This window comes from Hoplias malabaricus, chromosome 12, assembly GCF_029633855.1.
Source record: "Hoplias malabaricus isolate fHopMal1 chromosome 12, fHopMal1.hap1, whole genome shotgun sequence".
NCBI classification, from domain to species: domain Eukaryota; kingdom Metazoa; phylum Chordata; class Actinopteri; order Characiformes; family Erythrinidae; genus Hoplias; species Hoplias malabaricus.
In genome coordinates this window covers 32,510,801-32,530,705 of record NC_089811.1, presented here as the reverse complement: position 1 = coordinate 32,530,705, position 19,905 = coordinate 32,510,801, and the positions used below count along the sequence as shown (strand labels likewise).

Here is a 19,905-nt window from a genome sequence, read left to right as displayed (position 1 = left end):
TTGGTGCTGTCTCTTTTCTGTGCGGATGAATCGGATTAGTCATCAGAGAGAGCTCAGTCAATAGGAAATGTCTTCGGAGGTTGTAAGAGATGATATTCTTATCAGTATAATATTTGTATTTAGTTTTTAAGCCATTTAACTGTAGATACACAGGTTGTCACCCTCACAAATACATAAAAAGCATTTTAAACTTTTAATTCAGGTTAATGTAAATAAATTGTGATGTAAAGTATATTGTATGTTTCAGACCATTGTTGCTGAAATACAGAGCAACTAAAACTACACATCAGGAATATGTGGAAACAGATAAATCACCGTCTGTAGAGTGGCAGACACTTAGCAAAAGAACATTTTAGCTAAGAGACTGTTAATATTGTGGCACGCTCCATCAAAATAGGTATGTGCTTTAAGATCATGCTTTCATATTCAGCTCCAGTTGTTGACGAGTGGAGCAGTGAGCAAATGTGACTTTATTGGTGTGAAACAAGCTGCTCTTTTTTAGAACGAAGATGAAGAAATTATAAATCAGTTACGTCGTTCACCACAACCAACGTTATTTATCATATACAGCGGGTTAGAACAACAGTGAATAAAGCACTTGAAATTGTCTGACTAGCTTATTTTTTTCTTGAAAGGAAAAAAAAATACATTAACAAACGTTCAGGCTAATTTGATTTGCAGGTAATACAAATGTTTAAGAAAGTGTGTGTGAAGACCCTTTTAAAAGTTTAAGGTTGTTTACCCATTTAAACATTTGAGCAAACTGGTTCTTTTATAGCATCGTCCAAAGAACCTTTTGTAGCACCTTTAAAAGCGTAACGAACATACATTAAGTTACAGGTAATAATCCACAGTGATGATAGTCAGTGATGGATGCCTGTTTTAGCAGCTAGTCATAAAGTTAATTCAGACTCACTATGTAATCCTGCATATCACAGAGCTCTCCCAATATTCAGAATCCAGTCCAGTGTTAATCTGGTCTCCTCAGTGATATTTCAGGTTTCTCTGGTTTGATACTGTGTGAATAAGAAGATGAAGAGTGAGTTGGAGTCCATGCAACAACGCTTTAGAGAAAATGATTTGCCTAAACATAATTTAGCCTTTCTTTGTGTGCTTTTCCTTTGAAATATTTTATTAAGGATATTTAATCTTTACAACAGTCCCAGCTGCAATTGGTTTATCTCCTGCAGAGATGTAGTATTGGAGAAAGCAAACAGCTACTGACATCCCATCCAACCCCATAAAGAATTATCATCACCAAAATGACAGAATTAAAGGAGTCAGACTTGGATTTGAACTCTGCTCCCAGAGGGAGGCTGGTGGAGCTTGGGAAGGCTGGGGAAAGCTGGCTCTCCTAGAGATGCTGAATTTGCTAGGGGCATTGTTAGCCTTCACTGCCTCCAAGCCTGGATTTAGCCTCGCCTCCAGCGCATGTGGGTCCCCTTCTTTACACACAGGCACACACACACACACGCACAAACACACAGCCCTGGAAGAGGAAGAGGTCTTTGCCCCCAGGCAGTCAGCTAGTTTGGAGAGGCTCAGATGAGGCACATTAAAAGACCAGTGATAAATTTGGCATGACAATTCCAAACAACATCGCTTTTGTCTGTAATTAATTCCAGTGGTGCCCGAGGCCCCTTCTGCCCCACCACCAGTGTGGGCCAACAAGGATATAGACTAACCAGCATGCCTACAGCCATACCAACACTTTCATGCAGAGGCTGCATAACAATAGCATTACAGCGTAACAAAATTACATGCTACACCAAGACAGCATTACACTAACAAATGCTGTTTTGAACTAACCTATTTGACTATTGATTATCTGATGGTATAAGAAATCCACTGAACATTGTGCCGAAAGAAAAAAAATAAATAAATAAAAATAAATATATATTGTGCTTGTATAAAGTTGTATATAATCACAGTAAATACAAAAAAATAATAATGTAAAACAAATAAAGTTTTTCTATAAAGTAGAAGGTGTGAGTTTGAAGAACAATGTTTTGTTCAGATTCTCCTTGATTTCATGAATTTGTTAAATCAACACACATTATTTAAAATCATTATTTATCAACCGGTAAAACTAGGTGTTGGATGATAACCTCAAATAATGAGGACTGCCACGAGGAGAGATTTGGAGAAAATTAAACCAACACAATCACACACAGAGTATCACACTGTTATTTGGTTTTATTCTAATGTTGGGCGTTATTTGTTGTTTGTTTTTTAGCAAATTAACATTTACTGCTCAGATAAACAGCTTTTTAAATCTCTGGTGCCTAAAACTTTTGCACAGTACTGTATATATAATAAATTAATTCCACTAATACGGATCCCACCATCTCATCTGAAACCCTCTATTTGGATGTTGTCTGACATCAATTAAGAACTGAAAGAGGAACATGGGGTGTGGGTTTGGGGACCGTCCATATCTTTTCAGATCAAATGAGGACTTCCTCCTCCAACACTACACTTGTACTGTGAAGACTAGCAAACAATAAAGTAGTTATCTCACAGTTTGTCTCTCATTAGTACTCAATCTTAAATTTAAGCATCTTCCCAGTCTAGAGCTCATAAAGCCTTTCTAATAGAGCCTCTGCAGAAGGCGTCCGCTGTGAGAGATGTCCATGAGGGACTGGGATTTTAGGAACACCAGATAGATTAAAGACATTATGATGGCACAACAAACAGCCGTCTTTGTCTTCTTTGTTCTTATGGGCTTAAATATTCCTCAGAGGCAAGGACAGACAGACAAAAAGACTGACATGTACAGTCAGTGCCAATGAGGAAAAACGAGGCTGTAAAAATGGCTTATATTTTTAAGTAGTTTAATTAGTGTTAATGCACCTCATTAAATGAAATATAGCTGAGTGTGGACATTAAGAGTGTCCCCCCAGCACAGTGATTAATCTTCATTTCACCACAGAGGCTCAGAGAGAAAGAGAGTGTGTGTGCGAGAGACAGCACAAAGAGAGGAGTGAGGTGGCTGGTGTGTGCTGTGATGGTGTCCAGCAGGGGGATGATGTACACTCCACCACTCAGTGTGTCATTACTCTGTCACCCCATCAAATCACATGATTACACCCACAGAGCTGGCCACAGCACCGCGCCACAGTCCCCTGATGATGACATGCACTAGCAGCCGTCCCTTGATGATGACACGCGTGGAAGGCGTGATGAAGGACTGTGAGATGGCCTTAGTGCAGAGGCCAGAGAGACACCATCACTCAGTCCAGGTCTGGCAAGCTGAGTCCAGACTATCTTGGGCTGGATTCTGCTTTCTACCAGTCCTCATCTTAACCTTATCTACATATCTTATACTTAATTTGTATAGAATGGTAATAATAAAGACTTGCGATTGAAGTAAAAAAAAAAGAATCACTGGGTATCCCATTCAGAAAGTCGTTAAATTAATTAATGTTAAGTAAATGCCTTCGTTTTTATGTTACACAATAAAATTAAGTGAATCAAGTGGATTTCATATATCATTTGCACAACTTTGTGTATCTAAACTCTTGTGCCCAGATGACTCGGGTCTGTGTGGGCAGCACGGCACAGTTACTGCTGTCACGCGTCACTAACCCACAGCAAAAGATCTGTACGTCACTTCCAAGCTTCCCGCGGCACTGTGAAACATCTCCAAGCTTCTCCATGGCACTGTGCCATTATGTAGCACCATGTCTTGAAACATTTTCACTGTGGCATGTTCAACACACTCTTTGCTGTGAGTTAGTTTACAGCATATACCCCTTTACAGTGACCCTTGTACACAACAATTATTGAGAAAACTGTGTTTCAGTAACACATTCGGCCTCACCTTTAGACCTATTTTTAGAATTTGTGAGGTCCATTTTTAAACTGTGAGCTGGATTTCAGCTGCAAGCTTGAGCACCAGTGGAAAGGGGCAGTGAGTGGGGTACATGTCCATTTTTTAACTGCAGCCAATCAGATACAAGATTTATTTTTTCAATCACATTCTATTAAGCCAATTGACAACAGGAGTTGTTTATGATTGTCCACTGCAGTCACTCGTTTTAATGGTTCTTCACAATGCACAAAGGCAGTAACCGCGCTGCTATTGGCCAGAGTCTAGTGGGTGAAAAATGAATTGCTAAGGGCTGTGAGGACAGGGACACAGCAGTATTATATTTATCTCTTGGGTGTTTGAAGTTTAAAAACTGCCTCTCCAGAGTGGTTGCCCGACATATCAGTTTCACAGTAGTCAGTAAAGAGCTGGAGCTCTATTTCCCTTGGTTGAAGATACTGGGCACTGGGCAGCTTATACTTAACCATTCTATGTAATTCTTTTCTGTGACCTTGTAAAGGCATTTACCATTTCTGAACAGCTTTTATGTACTTGAATTTCTAAACTAAATTGTTCTGAAGACTAGTTCTCAGGATCTGCATACAAATGATCAATAAACGTATTGTGCACTGTAATGTCCATAGCACACAGCTGCAATGTTTGTTTACACACAGATATTTCTATATTGTGTAAGGTCCCTGAATTCGATTACTGCTTTGTGAACTATTGATTTTACTTACGTCTTAAAATTAGTATGTAATTTGTGTCTTAGTAGTTACTAAGTTATTTATAGCAATTATTGGCTTAATCCCAGAGTCTAAGGGGTTAATAGACTGACTCTGCATCTGGAGTTGCAGTGTGGACTGGATAAGCTCAGACCTTTTTATATCTGTTTATGCATTACTTTTACTGTGATGCTGTAACTTGTCTGAGCACGAGGGCTCTGCTGAATCAGTGGAATATTGGGCATGGTACATGTTGTAGGGTAAAAGATATTTAAAAAAGAAAGATAACGGAGCAATTAAATTGTAGGTGGGGTGCTTAAGACCTGTAAGAGGCCTATGTGCAGTGTGGCAGGCCGGAGGACAGTTTGTCGATAGAGGCTTTTATAATGCAAAGGCTTATAATTATCCGCCGGCCTCCCACTCCTTCGCGCTCCACTCTGACATATCGCTTTCCTAAATGTCAGGAGGAGCGGTCCTGCAACGTCGACCCCCGAGCTGCCCCTCTCCCAGCAATGCTGCGGGTTTCGCTGTAGCCCCAGGCCCCAAGCTCTGAGCTCCTCTCCTCCCCTCTCCTCCCTTCTCAATGGGGAATAGCCATTCAGGCATCAGCGATCGTTGACCTGGCTATTGTTGTTTGTGATACTTACTGGTAAACTTTTGCAATCAATACAACATCAGGCGGCGGAGCCCGGGGGAACAGGGAGCTGAAGCAGTGCACTTAATCTTGCAGCCGGCCGCTGCTCCCTGCTCTGCCGCTAAACTGGGTAGTTGGCCTAGTTGATGCGGCATTATTGCAGCAGAGGTCAGATGAGAGCTGTCTGCCCGGGGCCTCTGATGAATGGCTGTTTTTGATAAAGCGCCTCTTCCATCCAACAAGAGACATTTAATAATGATGGACCATAACTGCACACCAAAAAATCCTTGTAGGCTGCACCAGGGAAGGAAAAAAACAGATATTATTCTTCTATCCTTGCTTACTCTGCCTTCCTGCCGTTCCATGCTTCTTCCTTCTCAGTTTCATCGTTTCTCAGGTGATACGCTGTGTTCAGGGCCTCACTACTATTTGGGACAAATGCAAAAAAAACTACAAGAACTGTGAGAGCATTTGTGAATTTTTTATTTTTTCACTGATTTGTATATAGCAGTTAATAGTTTTTAGCTACATGCAGCCGTGAATTTAAGTTGACTTTGGTGTGAGGGTACAGTACATGCTTTGTATAGTTTTAATGGTTATTATTGTATTTAGAAAAGTTTTTAAAATGTGCAGTTTAATGTAACGACAGACACAAGACTCTCCATTTCAAAATTAGTGTTGTATAACAACAGTGGATGAGTATCATAATTTTGTACAAAGCCTGTCAGAACGTCAAAGCTGTCATGTCTTTAAAAGAATACAGCATCCGTACATTCGCTTAGTATGCATGCTCAGCTTTCTCCATATGTGTGTGCAGTGAAAACAAATACTCACAATTCACAGAGAGAGCTAAGCAGCCAGATTATACCGTCATAATGAGCATCAAAACAGGCGCTCAGTCTTCCCAAACTCCTTCTGATCCAGCCCAGCTCAGGATAATTGAACGCCTTTTAAACCATATATGATCTTTCAGCAAAGTGAGAAGAGCCAGTTGCAGCCTGCATCTCGCTCTATATATCACCCTGATAAGCAATCAAATCAGCATGTGCTTAGCTTAAATAGCACTGAATAAAAAGCCCTCTCCAGAATGTGGAATCTAGTTATGAGAGAGTTACAGTGAAATTAAATGCCATTCTTCCTGGAAATAAAGGGGAGGAAGTGCTGACAGGTTTGACGGCTGCGATGCTTTCAGTGACAGGAATAACAAATTAATTGGGACCATAACACATTCTCTCCAAAGGTGAGGTAAACACAGCACAGTGTATATTTTTCAACATCAGTAAAAATCTCAATTGAATCTAAAAATAAACCCTGAGACATTGAACAGTTTTAATGGATTTTGACATGTCTGCATTATACTGTCACTCTAGTATAAATGAATCATAACTTTGCTCTGCACCAAGGAATTACCGGCATTTTTGAGGAAATATATTGTGCAGCAGGCTGTGAATTATGATGCTAGATCAAAATAAATGCGTAATGACTTTGGAGGAACACAGAATAATTTATTGGCAGGAGATGCTTCCCAGGTTGGGAGGGGAAAAAAAAGAAAGGAAGAAAAAAGAAAGGAAGAGTCGTTACTCCTCTCTCTCATGCAGGGTGAAAATGCTTTCACTGTCCAAGTGTCAGACTGGGGCTTACCCTGCTCACTGGAGCTCGGAGAATGAAGCTTTCTTAAATGCAGCAGAATTTAATCATATGCTTATTTATTGATCACACACAATATGTGTCAAAATGTGCAGGAAGTCTAAAGCCATGGCTAAAGATAAGAGAGTTTTTTAAACAGATCGGAGGGAGGTCTTTGCACGGTGAAATGCAGGAACATAGCCGCCTTTTGTTCTCAGCACGGCTCATCAAAGTAAGTAGAAGTCTGTCATAAGAGAAGTTTTCAAGTAGACACCTGCTTTAGTCATGTTTCAGAATCCTCCTGTGGATCTGTAAATATTCTACTTGTTAAAAACCGAACCTTTCCGAATTACTTTGCTCGGCTCAGCGCCGGGGTCTTAGCATGCTTAGCCCATACTGAATCACACCAAGCTACTCTTCACCAAGCTGCTTTAAGGGAAACTGCGAATGCACTTCCTGCCAAGTTATAAAAAGATTTTTATATGAATCAAATGGTCGCAAAGCCCTCTTTGCAGAAATGAATGTAATATCCATTCTTTAATTTCAAGCCTAAAAGTCACACTGAGAGCTTATTAGTTTGACGTAACACACACGCACGCACGCACACATACAGATTGGACGTTTTGATCCACGATACAATGTTAATACACACGCATGGTGTAATTCGGTGTAATCTGATTTGTGTTCTGTTTCATCATGCGGCTCTCTAAAAAGGGGAAGAAATCCTGCATAACTTATTTACCTCTTAAATTTCATCCAAGTGGACATGAAATCCTTCGGATTTGAAGCTGTTAAGATGGAAAACAGACAGTCGTGGATATGTGATCGTGTGGAGAGTGTGAAAGTGCCAGTAATTGAGTTAGTCTTGCCCCTTACACAGAGTCATAATACGTAATAATTTAAGGAGATGCTGGAAAATACATTTAGATTATTAATGGTTCAGAAATAAGCACTCAAACACAAAAAGACGTGATTTTTCATTTATTTGTTTTAGAATTATAGAGGTATAGGTAGGAAATTGCTTAAAAACTATATAGTGTTGAAAATGGTTTTACAATACACCACAGCAGAAGAACATTGAGGTGATGCTGGCCTACTGTGTTTTACTCATTTGAATGCATCCGTAACCCTACAGAATGTTATATTTCTCTGTGATATCAATGTTTATATATTGTTTTCAGCATCAAGAGACTTGTGCAAGAAAAGTGTCCAATAAATGCATCTGCACCGAATCCCCATACGGCGGCAGCTAAAGTGCTTTCTAATGTATATTAATATAAAAGAGATTTTGGTTTTCAGAGTGTATTTTTTATGACTACATGTTTAACCCAAAAGAAATGTGAGTGTTAAATCACAGGATAATAATTGTAGATGTGTAAGTGGTGATTAATTGTACGGACTTGGCCTGGCCTGGTAAATTTGTCATGAGGGAAATGGTCAACATCTGTTTGTCATTAATTACAGTAAGATCAATGCAACCTTTGGTTATTACAGTAATCACTACATCATTAAACAGATTCATGAAGGTTGTAGAATAGCAGGAGCAGTTGAGGTGATTGTAGCACTAAAAAGAGAAATGGCACTAGATGCAGTATCGCTAATGGTAATTTATTGCTCTGGGGTGAAACAGTGGCAGTAGGAGTGGAGGACGTAGTGGAGGAAGATGGAATCATTAGTGTCAGTAGTTATAGGAGCTTTTGTTGATGTAAGACTCTTAGCACTGGGGTCCGCCGGTGGTCATGTTTGGAATGGGTCCTGCCCAGGCTAGGTCTCTCTCTAACTCTCACACATTTAAAGAGAGCACTGCAGTTATGTGATGCCACAGCACACCTACTCTACATCTCTCACTAAGTACTGCTGTTATATTATTCGCTCCCTCACTTTCCGGAGAATCAAAACTCTTTTGAATATTTAACACAGCCTATTGTGCCGCATCTCTCTCTCACACACACACACACACACACTCAGTCTCAGAAACATAGATCCTCAAACGTGTATCGTTTCCTTACTCACACATCCGTACACGCTCACTTTTCCTGCTCTTTAGCCGTGAGGAGGCTAATCCCCGGACTGGCAGGGCAGCAGTGTTGTTTTGGCGGTTGTTTTCAGTGTAGTTCATAAATTATAGATGGGCCATGTCGAGGGCCGTCACCGCGCTGAGGCCTGTCTGGCCTGACAGCTGTATGATGCCCACTCAGTGCAGCAGATTGGGAGCTCAGAGTTTCATCAATAAATATCAGGCCGACCCTCACACTCAGCCTCGTGTCAGCGGTCAAGGTAATGGCTTTTTATTATGGTGAAGGGCAGCACAGCGAGGGGTAGGCTTAAGGTTGCTCGTCCATCGCTGGTCCTCAGACAGAGAGAGAGAGACAGATGAGACAAGGGAGAGGAGTGAGGGAGAGTGAGAGAGGATGGGGGGGGGCGAAAGTTTAAATGTCTGAAGCTCAGACTAAGTGAAGTCTTGGGAAATGTGTGTACCACCAGAGTCTAAGAGGGTCTTTCGGAGGAAGTGTGCGCGCTAAGCTGTTTTTTTTTTCTTCATCCAGAAGTATGATGTGTAGTATTTTTCACTCGTTCTTTATTTAGTAAAAGAAATGAAGACGTTCAGTTCTTATTATCGCCGTGTGTACGTAAACTAGCCTGTGAACTCGCTGTAAAAATGCACAGGAGGCTTTGAAATCTCAGTCAGGTACACCACCCCCATCTCGACATCTGTGGAATTATAGTTTTCATCTCAAACGCCACCGAACAGAACAACATTTTGTCTAAAGTTCATTCATCAGAAGGCCGCATATTTTGAAAAGGGTAAAAGCGCTATACTAGCCTGTCAGAGAAGCGCAAAGGCTAGATACTATAGATTACTCCTATCCCCCTGCCAGATATAAAACGGATAATTACATATTTGTGGCGGAGGCTGAGCGCAGAAAAAAATCAATAGAACTTTTTTTTTTCCAGATGACACTTCATTAGGGAAGAGAAATCTGGCGGCTGAGAGGAAGAGCAGTGCAATTAAATGCTCCTGCTAGCTCACAGGCTGCTACACCTCCATATTATTATCCAGTTTATCTGAAATAGTGGTTGCACTTGAGGAGTAATTGGAAAGCATTGATTATGTACTTTTATGTGTACACTGTTGCAAATCATTATGGAGAGAAGCAATAGTTAGTTAGCCTCTCTAATGAAGCGCTAATTGCACTAAGTAGGTTAAGATGTTAGTCAAACTGTGAGATCAGAGCATGGGAGCCTCTTCACCAATCACTGTCCATACTGAAACACAGATACAAACACACAACTGCCAGATGTTTGAAAATGTATGACTGAAAAGTTCATTATTTTTACATACAAACTTGGATGAGCTTTATTCCTCTGTAAGTAGCTTTGTATATACTACAAAGAGTGATGTCACCTTTACATCCAGAGCCTGCCATTGTTCTTAATACAAACTAATTATTTCATGTCATATTGTTCAGATTATCTCATTTATGGTGATCTGGTCCTTTAATCTATGATATTTCAAAACACTTAAATATTAAATGTGTACTGAAATCACATTTTTCAGTATTCAGTACTGAATTTCAGTGTTGAAGCCCTGAATCCTGATATTTAGCGTAGTCTGCCTAATCATCTGTTTTAACAGATAATAATTACATAAAAGAAAGATAGAGAGAAATGTTTTATGGGAAAGCTATGGGTTTTTGTAAGAGTTAAGCATGTGTGCTTCTTATTTTTTTCTTAATGGCTGATACGGTATGTAGTAGTTTAGGCACCGTGGCCAAACTGCACATTTTGTAGATTGTTTTTTAATTTTTTGGTGAAGTGAGAGAATTCAGATGAATGTTTGTTGAAGGGAGAGAAAAAAGATTAAACAAACAGCTACTTTATTTCTGATTTGCATAATTAAAGTGGCATGTGCAAAAGTTTGGACACTTTAAAAATGAACTCTAATTAGTAACACTCACTTTTGCAGATTCTGTAGAGAGCTAAGGGTTTTGTAGCCATACTCCATTCATCTTTCTTGCATTTGAATTTCACCTCATACTCTTCGGTCGTCTAAGAAACAGAAAAAAAATATTTATTTGTATTTATTGAACAATCTGAAAAAATTATTTTCTCTAGTCCTTTATTTAGTGCCTTTGGCTCTACACAACTTGGTATTGCTTGCTGGTGGTCCCACTACAGTCCAGAGAGCAATTATGATCAGGTAAAAACAATTTGGGTTTTCTCCAATATCGCCATTATATTTTTCTTTAGACAACAAACATTTGAACTTTTATTAAATCTTCACTGACGTCATAACTAGAGCTTTGGTGATAAAATAGCTTATCATTTTTTAAACAAAATCACATTTCATGTATAAAAAATAAAGCAACTGGAAGAGTTACATTTCTCTGTATGAGCTTTTATACCCTGAACTATCTTTAAAACCATCCATCCATTATCTGTAACCGCTTATCCAATTTAGGGTCGCGGGGGATCCAGAGCCTACCTGGAATCATCGGGCGCAAGGCGGGAATACACCCTGGAGGGGACGCCAGTCCTTCACAGACACACACACATTCACTCACACCTACGGACACTTTCGAGTCGCCAATCCACCTGCAACGTGTGTTTTTGGACTGTGGGAGGAAACCGGAGCACCCGGAGGAAACCCACGCGGCCAACACACCAATTCCTCACAGACAGTCACCCGGAGCAGGAATCGAACCCACAACCTCCAGGCCCCTGGAGCTGTGTGACTGCGACACTATCTGCTGCGCCACCGTGCCGCCATCTTTAAAACCAGCAAATTATAATCTTTATTAAATTTTAAATATTCTGTAGTACGAGAACAATTTCACAGGAGTGTTTGGAGAAATGACTAAGGTGTAGCATATTTGTAAATATTCAGGCATGTGACTAACCACTGCATTTTTCAAAATTCAATTCAAAAAGACAAATGATTAATTCCAGGTAAAAAAAAAAAAGCCCTGATTATATTGTGAAGTATTCATTTGTAGAATATTGTAGAAGTGTTCATTGACTATAATAATTTCAAATGTGTGGCAGTATGACATTTCAATCGATTTGCCAAATGCTTTTTTAAAAAAATGTCAGACCTTGAGAAAATTATACACAGTTCATTTAAGTTCCTACAATATTCAGTATACGAGCAAAGGGCAGATTCTGCAGGTGGTGAAGACCTAATCTAGTGGCTTGAATCTGTCATAAAATGTCAACATTGCCATGCATGAATTTTGCTGACACTCCTACGCATTATAAACCCTATTAACATAATTTCATCTCATTTAATAAAATAATCTGTACTTTGGGCAGGTAGTGTCACATTCACACAGCTCCATGGTCCTGGGGTTGTGGATTTAAGCCCCACTCTGGGTGACTGACTGTGAGTTTGATGTGTTCTCACCGGGTCCGTGTGGGTTTCCTCCGGGAGCTCCGGTTTCCTCCCATGGCCCAAAAACACAAGTTGGTAGGTGGATTGGCTACTCAAAGTGTCCCTTGATGTGAGGTAAAAAAAATTGGTGAAAGCTTTCTGGATGCTGAAAATCCAAGCCTATATAATGATTCTGATGGCATGCTAGATGTTAACTAAGAGCTGGTGTTAACTGAGAAAGGGTTTTTCTGGAGGTTGTGGGTTCGATTCCCGCTCCGGGTGACTGTCTGTGAGGAGTTGGTGTGTTCTCCCTGTGTCCGCGTGGGTTTCCTCCGGGTGCTCCGGTTTACTCAAAAGTGTCCGTAGGTGTGAGTGAATGTGTGTGTGTGTTGCCCTGTGAAGGACTGGCGCCCCCTCCAGGGTGTATTCCTGCCTTGCGCCCAATGATTCCAGGTAGGCTCTGGACCCACTGTGACCCTGAATTGGATAAGCGGTTACAGAGAATGAATGAATGAAAACAGGTGAATCACATCAGTGTTCAGGTGACAGTGACCACCGCCTGAGTCTCTGATTGGCTGTGGTGCATGGCATCTGACTCCAGAGGAACTCTGGGAAGTGGAGTCCACATTTTCAGCAGCCATAAAAGCAGAGACAAAATGCTTCGTTGCAACCTTCAGAGTTTATAGCTTATGTAGATGTTACCATACATTTGCTACAGCATCAAACTTTTTACCAGTGTTCCAATCAAGGGATTCTGTCCCCAAAAACTGTATTGCTGTGGTCACCATAAGCATTGCTGGTCTGCACATCCAAGAGCCCGTGAGTTGCTATTTTACTAGTGCTGTGTGTTCAGCTCCTCCATAAGATTGGGCCATTCAGCTTCGCTGTGGCTAGCTGTGGCTCTGTGTGCTCATCTCCTCCCCTACCTGTGAGTTTGCCTATGATTGACAGGTGCATCTGCCAGTTCATCTGCCACTGGAGAGAAAGGAACACTCTCTTGACTTAGATAAGGGAAGCTCTTAGGGCAGTTGGGAGTAGCTCACACTGCTGCCAAGAAGCACAGCCCCACTATGTAGGACCTGAGTGTCGTCAACCAGACCTTTTGCTCGAAGGACTACTTACCTCCATGCACCTGAACTTGCCGCCTACTTTTTATAACTATTCTTCCTCCCATGATACATGTCTGTTGGCTCCCACCCCTCTGGTCAATCCAGGAAACATGCAGCAGTTTATAATTCCAGAACCCTTTAGGTAATTTAGGCCTGCAACACATTCCATAAAATCAGGATAGGGCAGTTTAGGACAAGCAATGATGTAAAGGCTAACCATGATAGCTGATCACTCAGATAGCACTCCATCAAAATTCCTTTCCTTTATAGTTTGTGTAATCACATGTGCCTTGGATTACTTTGGTAAACCTTTAATAGTGTGGCACTGTTAATGCTAGAACACACATACAACAACATATGCTGCCTTCAAGATAACACCTTGTCCATGGTCTCCCATGCATGTTTCCAATGCCAAACCACACTCTATATGGAAGAACAGGCTGTTGGTGCAGGTGCTGGAATGTTCTGCCTTTAGTCCAAACCAACCTTCCAATTGAGAATGTGTGGCACCTGTGCTTTTGCTTTCAATCCCTGCCTTGGGTCACATTCTATGAGGGGTTTGGTGTATTATCCCCATTTCTGTGTGGGTTTCCTCTGCCTCTGGATGCTAGGTTTCTTCCCCAAAATCCAAAAACACATGTTGTGGATTGGCTATTCAAAATGTCAACAGGTGTGAAAGTGTGAGTAACTGGGAGAGTGTGTAGTGTTCTGTGATGGACTGATTTCCAGATTCCAGATATGCTCCAGACCCACCATGGGCACAGATAATGTGCTGTTGTATATTCTTCAATGAAATACAGGTAAAATATTATTTTAAAATGGCTGTTATATGTTTATTTGCATTCCCCATGCAGTCCCATTTTTTTCAAATTTAGGGTTGTGTGATCATTTTGAGTGGCAAGTTAGTGCAGCAGTTATTGTTGCTGTAACAGCTCCTGTGTCCTGGGGTTGTGTGTTCGAGACCCGCTCCGGGTGACTGTCTGTGAGGAGTTTGGTGCGTTCTCTCTGTGTTTGAATAGGTTTCCTCAGAATGCTCGGATTCCCTCCCATGATCCAAAAACCTACCCATATTTGAATTTGTGTCCCACCAACAGAGTCCAGACACGCTTTGCCCACACCCACAGGCAAACACCTTTGTAAGGGCTTAAGCCCTTTGACTGCAGACCCGAGCCTTTGATCTCATCCTTTCAGAAGGCTCAGTCTGTATTTCGATTGCATGCTTGAGCAGCAGCTCAGGCCTCTGCTCTGTCACAATTAACAAAAGAAACTGCTGTCATAGTTCCAGCTGTGGTAAAACACATTTTCTCTGTTCATTATGGTCCTGTTTATATCTTAAAAATATATTGCATGTGTGTAAGGGTGTGATGTAGCACTTTGCTGCATTAAGGTGCAGGGTTCTATCAGGATGTAGTAGTAATGGAATCTCTTCCTTCTCCAGCATGTCAGAAAATCTCCCAGCTTTATGCCAGCATCAGGGGAGGAAGCAGAGTGCTGTTAGCTGTCATTGCACATGAAAGGATTAATGTCATCTTATAAGAAGTGGGGAAAGCTGCCTTTACTCTTATTTATTCTGTTTCATTCTCATTCCTCCAGCTCTGCGAGTGAGGGAGTCTAATGTCGGGTCTAATTTGTAGCCTTTTAAATTCCAGACTGAGAATCTTTACATATCTCTGGAGCTCTGGGCTCCTCAGCACTCCTCTCCGAACCCCTGCTCCTACTGGGAATCCCCTCTAAACCCACCAATTTAAGATGTGGAGCAGAGTGAAGATTTACATGAGTTTGTAGTTGAGTGGCTCCAAGTGAAAAGGCAGCAGCTCTGTCCACTAAACACCCTTGCTATAATTACACCTCGCTCAAACTAGACCCAGACCCATACGCTACACCTACAGCCAAATCTGAGAGAGAGAGAGAGAGAGAGAGAGAGAGAGAGAGAGAGATGGAAATACTTATTCCCCAATGCTGATTCTGAGCCCTCCTTGTTCAGGATATGTAATTGGCTCTGTGTTTTCCACTGGCTGCTAATAAGGAGCTTACTCTGGCTCCCTCTAGACTTGACCCACCACATTTTTTGTTTTATGAATTTTACAAGGGGATTTTAATAGACGCTTTAGGCTATGCAAAGCATAGGCTGAAAGCAGGGCATAATGGAGCAGGCCGAGCTGCGAGGCTGCTTATCATTGCAGACAGGTCTCATAACTTTCATTAGGACTGGCAGAGGACACCAGGGCGAGCCCAGCACACAGGGACATGAGGGAATATTAACCTGTGCTCTCTAACTAACTATAATTGTTTAGCGGTGAGGCCGTGTGCAGAGCCCAGCCTCATTAACCAGGCAGCCACATCATGGCCTGGCTGATACCAGCAGCCGTGCTTGTTAACGGAGAGGTGGAGAGGACAGAGAACACAGCGTGGGTCAGGGCACGCAGCAGCGCTCTGCTGGGCTTAGAGTGGGTGAAGCTGCTCTGACTCAAACCGAAGAACTGGACTGTCTTAGCACCTCGTATACACCGGAACTGGGTTGGGAAGTCATGTGCCTGAAATTTTAGAAATGCTGAACGACGTTGGTGGACAAAAGTGGGTTGTTAAAGGAGTATAATATAATCAAATGCTAATGATATTTCTCAGCTTCAGTAGCTTTATATGAATTGGGTAAAAAAAAAAAAAAAGATGCAAAGCACCCGCCTCAATTTCAAAAGTACAATAGCGTCGTATCAACTGTCTAAGGAAGTCTGTCCCTTTTGCTTTGGTCTTGTAATTGGGCGGTTCTGGTGTTCCAGATAACGGGATGTAGATTTAAATCTCTTTCCTTCTCTTTCTTCCTTCTCTATCTCTCTTTCTCTCTCTCGCTCTCAGTGGTGCTCATTTGAGAGGAGTGGAATGACAGAGTCTCTTATGCAGGGTCACTCAGATGTGACGAATGAAAAATTTAAACCCACTCGCTGACCCGTGGCCGACCCACACTGTCTATCCCATCATTAAAATACTTCCAGCTACCACTGCTTATTCCACTCACCATTATGCGAAATCTTCTAAGTGATTTTAGTGCTGACACACACTCGCCACTCCTTTTACCATCAAACCCATTTTTTCCTATAATTTCTTACAAAAGAGAAACTGAAGTTCATTTGTGATGTTTTTTTTTTTTTTTACAAGGGGCTCCAGCAGAAAAGGGACGGAAGAGAAGAGAAGCAGCAGAAAAAGAGACAGTGGTGTGAGCTGGCTGTGTGTGGAGCTTGTGTAGATTCAGAATGAGGCCATCATTTCAGTGGCCGAAGGATAATTCCAAGCCCAATCACAACACCTGGTCTGAATGGTGAAAGACAACAAGGAGAGAAGTGAGAAGGTGCTTCTTTTTTACTCTGTTAATCCCTCCCTCTTTCCTTCATCCCACCCCCTTGATTTTTGATGTTTGTTCCTCCTCTGCTGAGCCCTTTCTAAAGCACAGGTTACTTCATCACAAAGCTAATGTTGCATGGAACTCTAAAGCGGCCATGTTTGTTTTCTCTCGCCGTTTGCGTCCCTCCTTCTCGCATGCTTTTCTCCAATGTTTTTTTTTTTTACTTCTGGGTATTTCTTCCCATCTGCAGCTTGTTGGAGAGAAACAAAGCAACACTAAGAGGGGAGCAGTGTGCACGGGTGTCAGGTTGTCAGTAATCTGACAGCTATGGTAACTACCCTGTAATCCGGCCGGCTGCAGCCCAGCTCTAGGCTGACACGCGAATCTCTGAGTGACAGCTGAGGGCCTGGCTCAGCACGCCCGCTACAGTCACATCCACTCCATTAAAGCAGACACGTCCAGCGCCCTGCACCCGGAGAGCAGAGAGCAGCCTGCCCTGCCCTGCCCTGCCTCCATCCCACCACAGCCTGAAGCCTGAAAGAGAGAGAGAAAGAAAGAAGCTGGGCTCCAGCAGTGTCAGAGAGCACACTTGCATCAGCATCCTAACCATATAGTAATGATGCTACTGGACTATGAAACGCCATGATTGCTCAGCCAGACGGAGACAGGTTATGTCTGGATATTTCACATTACCAGTGTGCTCTTTTTCTCACTCTCTCCCACTCTCTTTTTCCTTCTCTGTCTCCAGTTGAAGCAGCAGCGAGGGTCTCCAGGTCCCAGACGCCAGTCAAAGCCCGATCTGCAATGTCCATTTCAACAACATACATTCATCTAAAATGGACTGATCCATGGCAGAGAATGACCTAACAAGAGAAGCAAAGAGAATCACAGGCAAAAAAGAGAGAGGGAGAAAGGGGAGGATAAAAGAACGAAGAAATATTCGTTTGTTATTTGTATTCCTTCCTACCACCGTAATGTTTTCGTTCATAAAGACGTTCTATTTCAAGAGAGTTCCTATCTGATACGGTCTAACACAAGATGATCTTTATTGCTACCCAGTTTAGCACAGCCAGACATACATGATTGCCTCTGGAGTTTTTGCCTTGGCCATTATAAAGCCTTAGTTGCAGTGTTTAGATTGTGGGGTGATAATTTGCCCTGGCAGGTCGTGTTGTTGTAAGACATTCATTAGGATACACATCCAACACAGAGAGAGCAAATGAGAGCCAGTGGCAGTGCTTATGTTGGGAAAAGCCCCAAACCCAGCCAAAGCTGTAATGACACTCTCAACAGCCTACATAATGGAACAAGTTTACATAAATTAGCCCTCAGTGCTGCTACGCTAGCAGACAGGGAGCCGGAGCTGTTTGCATGTGTGTGTGTGTGTGTGTGTATGTGTTGTAAGCCTAATTAAAAGTACTAGAGGCTCTATTATATCTTAAAAATCTCCACTTTCTGCTTTCATTGCCTGATGCCCACAGTCTTGCCCCTGGTTATGCTGCCAAACTGACCAGCTACAGCATTCATCTGCAAATTAACACCACACAAACTTTTCTCCATAGAAAACTTTGATGGTTCTCGACATTCCTTGTGAGACAACTTGTTTTATGCCTGTGAGATGCTATGCATCTCGGAGATTATAATACCATGTATAATACCATGAACGGCTGAAAAAGCAGGGTAGTTTCCCCTTCGGTGCCTTAAGAATGCAGGAAATCCTTTAGTTTAATGCCACAATCTTGCTGCTTTAAGGCAGATAAGTCATGTATGAGCCTCCCCTCCTCTCATTTGCTTCTTCTCACTTTGTCTCCTCTCCTCTCCTCTGCTCTCCTCTCCTCTCCTCCCAGGTGAACCGAAGTGGCTTATCACATCTCTGTGTATGGGAGAAAGCTCCAGACTCCTCCATCTTCCTTACCCATGCTGAAAGCTGCAGGCGGGGGCTGGCAGAGTGATTGACAGGGAGTTAAGTATACATTCCCTCTGTCCGAGGTGGCTAGTCAAAATGCCACTGCAGTTTACCACCCAGCTCTTCAAGAGAGAGAATCCATTCACTCGCACATCAGCTGATGATAACCAGCCTCACTCCGTGCTGTCAGTGCGTCAGACACACAGGTAATGCGATCCAACATGGCTGAGATCCAAAGGATGATGGATCTGGACAGACTTGACCTACTGTTTATTTTGGTCTGTTTGATTAATAGTTTCTAACTAATTAATTAATAATGGGCATTTTTCTTGTGTGTAATATCCTGTTCAGGTGTTATGTAACACATAGGTTGAGAATCCATTACTTTGCACCGTAGACCATCTGTGTCTGGTCGAGCATATTTTCTTGGTCATTGATGTCCATTTAATAGTTGATCAGAGTCATTAGAAGCCCATGGAGAGCGTTTTGTTTTCCGTGCACATCTTCTCGGCTCCTCTGCATGCAGGCCCATGGAGCTGTAATGAGACAGATAATTGGGGATATTTTTTATTCAATGGCTAGTTAATTGGTTGCCACCAGTGTCTCAGCAAAGGTTAAACTTAAAGTTGCATGTCACCAATTACTATTCCAGCTGGATCTGTTCATCTGGAAATATTTATGGCAAAAGTCAATGTTTGGGCGACAAATGACAGCAGCAGACGTGAACTCTTTACAAATTCATACCTCATATTTTCTTCTTTACCCCCTTTTCTCCACTTTTTTAGTCTCTTCCCATTTCTGTCTCTCCATGCATAATCCTCCCTTTTTGAAAAGTGGAATCGATGTGTGCATAATCAAACTCCTATTGACAGCACTCATATCCCCCTTCAGCATGGCAGTGCACCGAGTGAGCGAGAGACGGAGAGACAGAAAGAGAAAGAGGAGAAAAAGAAGTGTGGGGAGGATGAGAGGAAAGGCAGTGAAGGGATGAATGCATTACCATGCAGTCAGTCTGTCTGGCACATAACAAAGCCATGCATGTTTTGTGTGTGTGCGTGTGTGTGTGTGTGTTAACCGTGTATATTAGGTCAACTTTTTACCTCCTCTGAGCTCTCTGCCTGTAAATGACGAGTTTTGATGTGAAACAAGCAACATGTCAGAAGGAGTTGAGAGATGTAGGCCTCCTCTGCCATGTCTATGTGACAGGGCTGTGAATATTTGGGCCATTAGGGGCTTATTAGCGAGTAAATGGCCAGATGGTTCAGCCATGCGCAAGAGATGGACAGAGCTGCCTGCTACTAATCAGCCCTGTCTGTAGCCCCACTGTCAAACCACACCAAGCTGTAACCCATGGCAACCGAATAAAAGTTAACATTAGCAAGTCAA

At 42.1% G+C, this 19,905-nt stretch overlaps 1 long non-coding RNA gene across 1 annotated transcript in view; it reads left to right on the top strand.

Moving 5' to 3' along the window:
• The window catches only part of LOC136710900 (uncharacterized), a 93,884-nt gene that overhangs the window by 30,668 nt on the left and 43,311 nt on the right, over nucleotides 1-19,905 (top strand). The window contains exons 3-4 of the long non-coding RNA XR_010804680.1: nucleotides 16,430-16,619; nucleotides 18,461-18,725. This is a non-coding gene — a long non-coding RNA (uncharacterized lncRNA). The remainder of the gene's footprint in view (nucleotides 1-16,429; nucleotides 16,620-18,460; nucleotides 18,726-19,905) is intronic.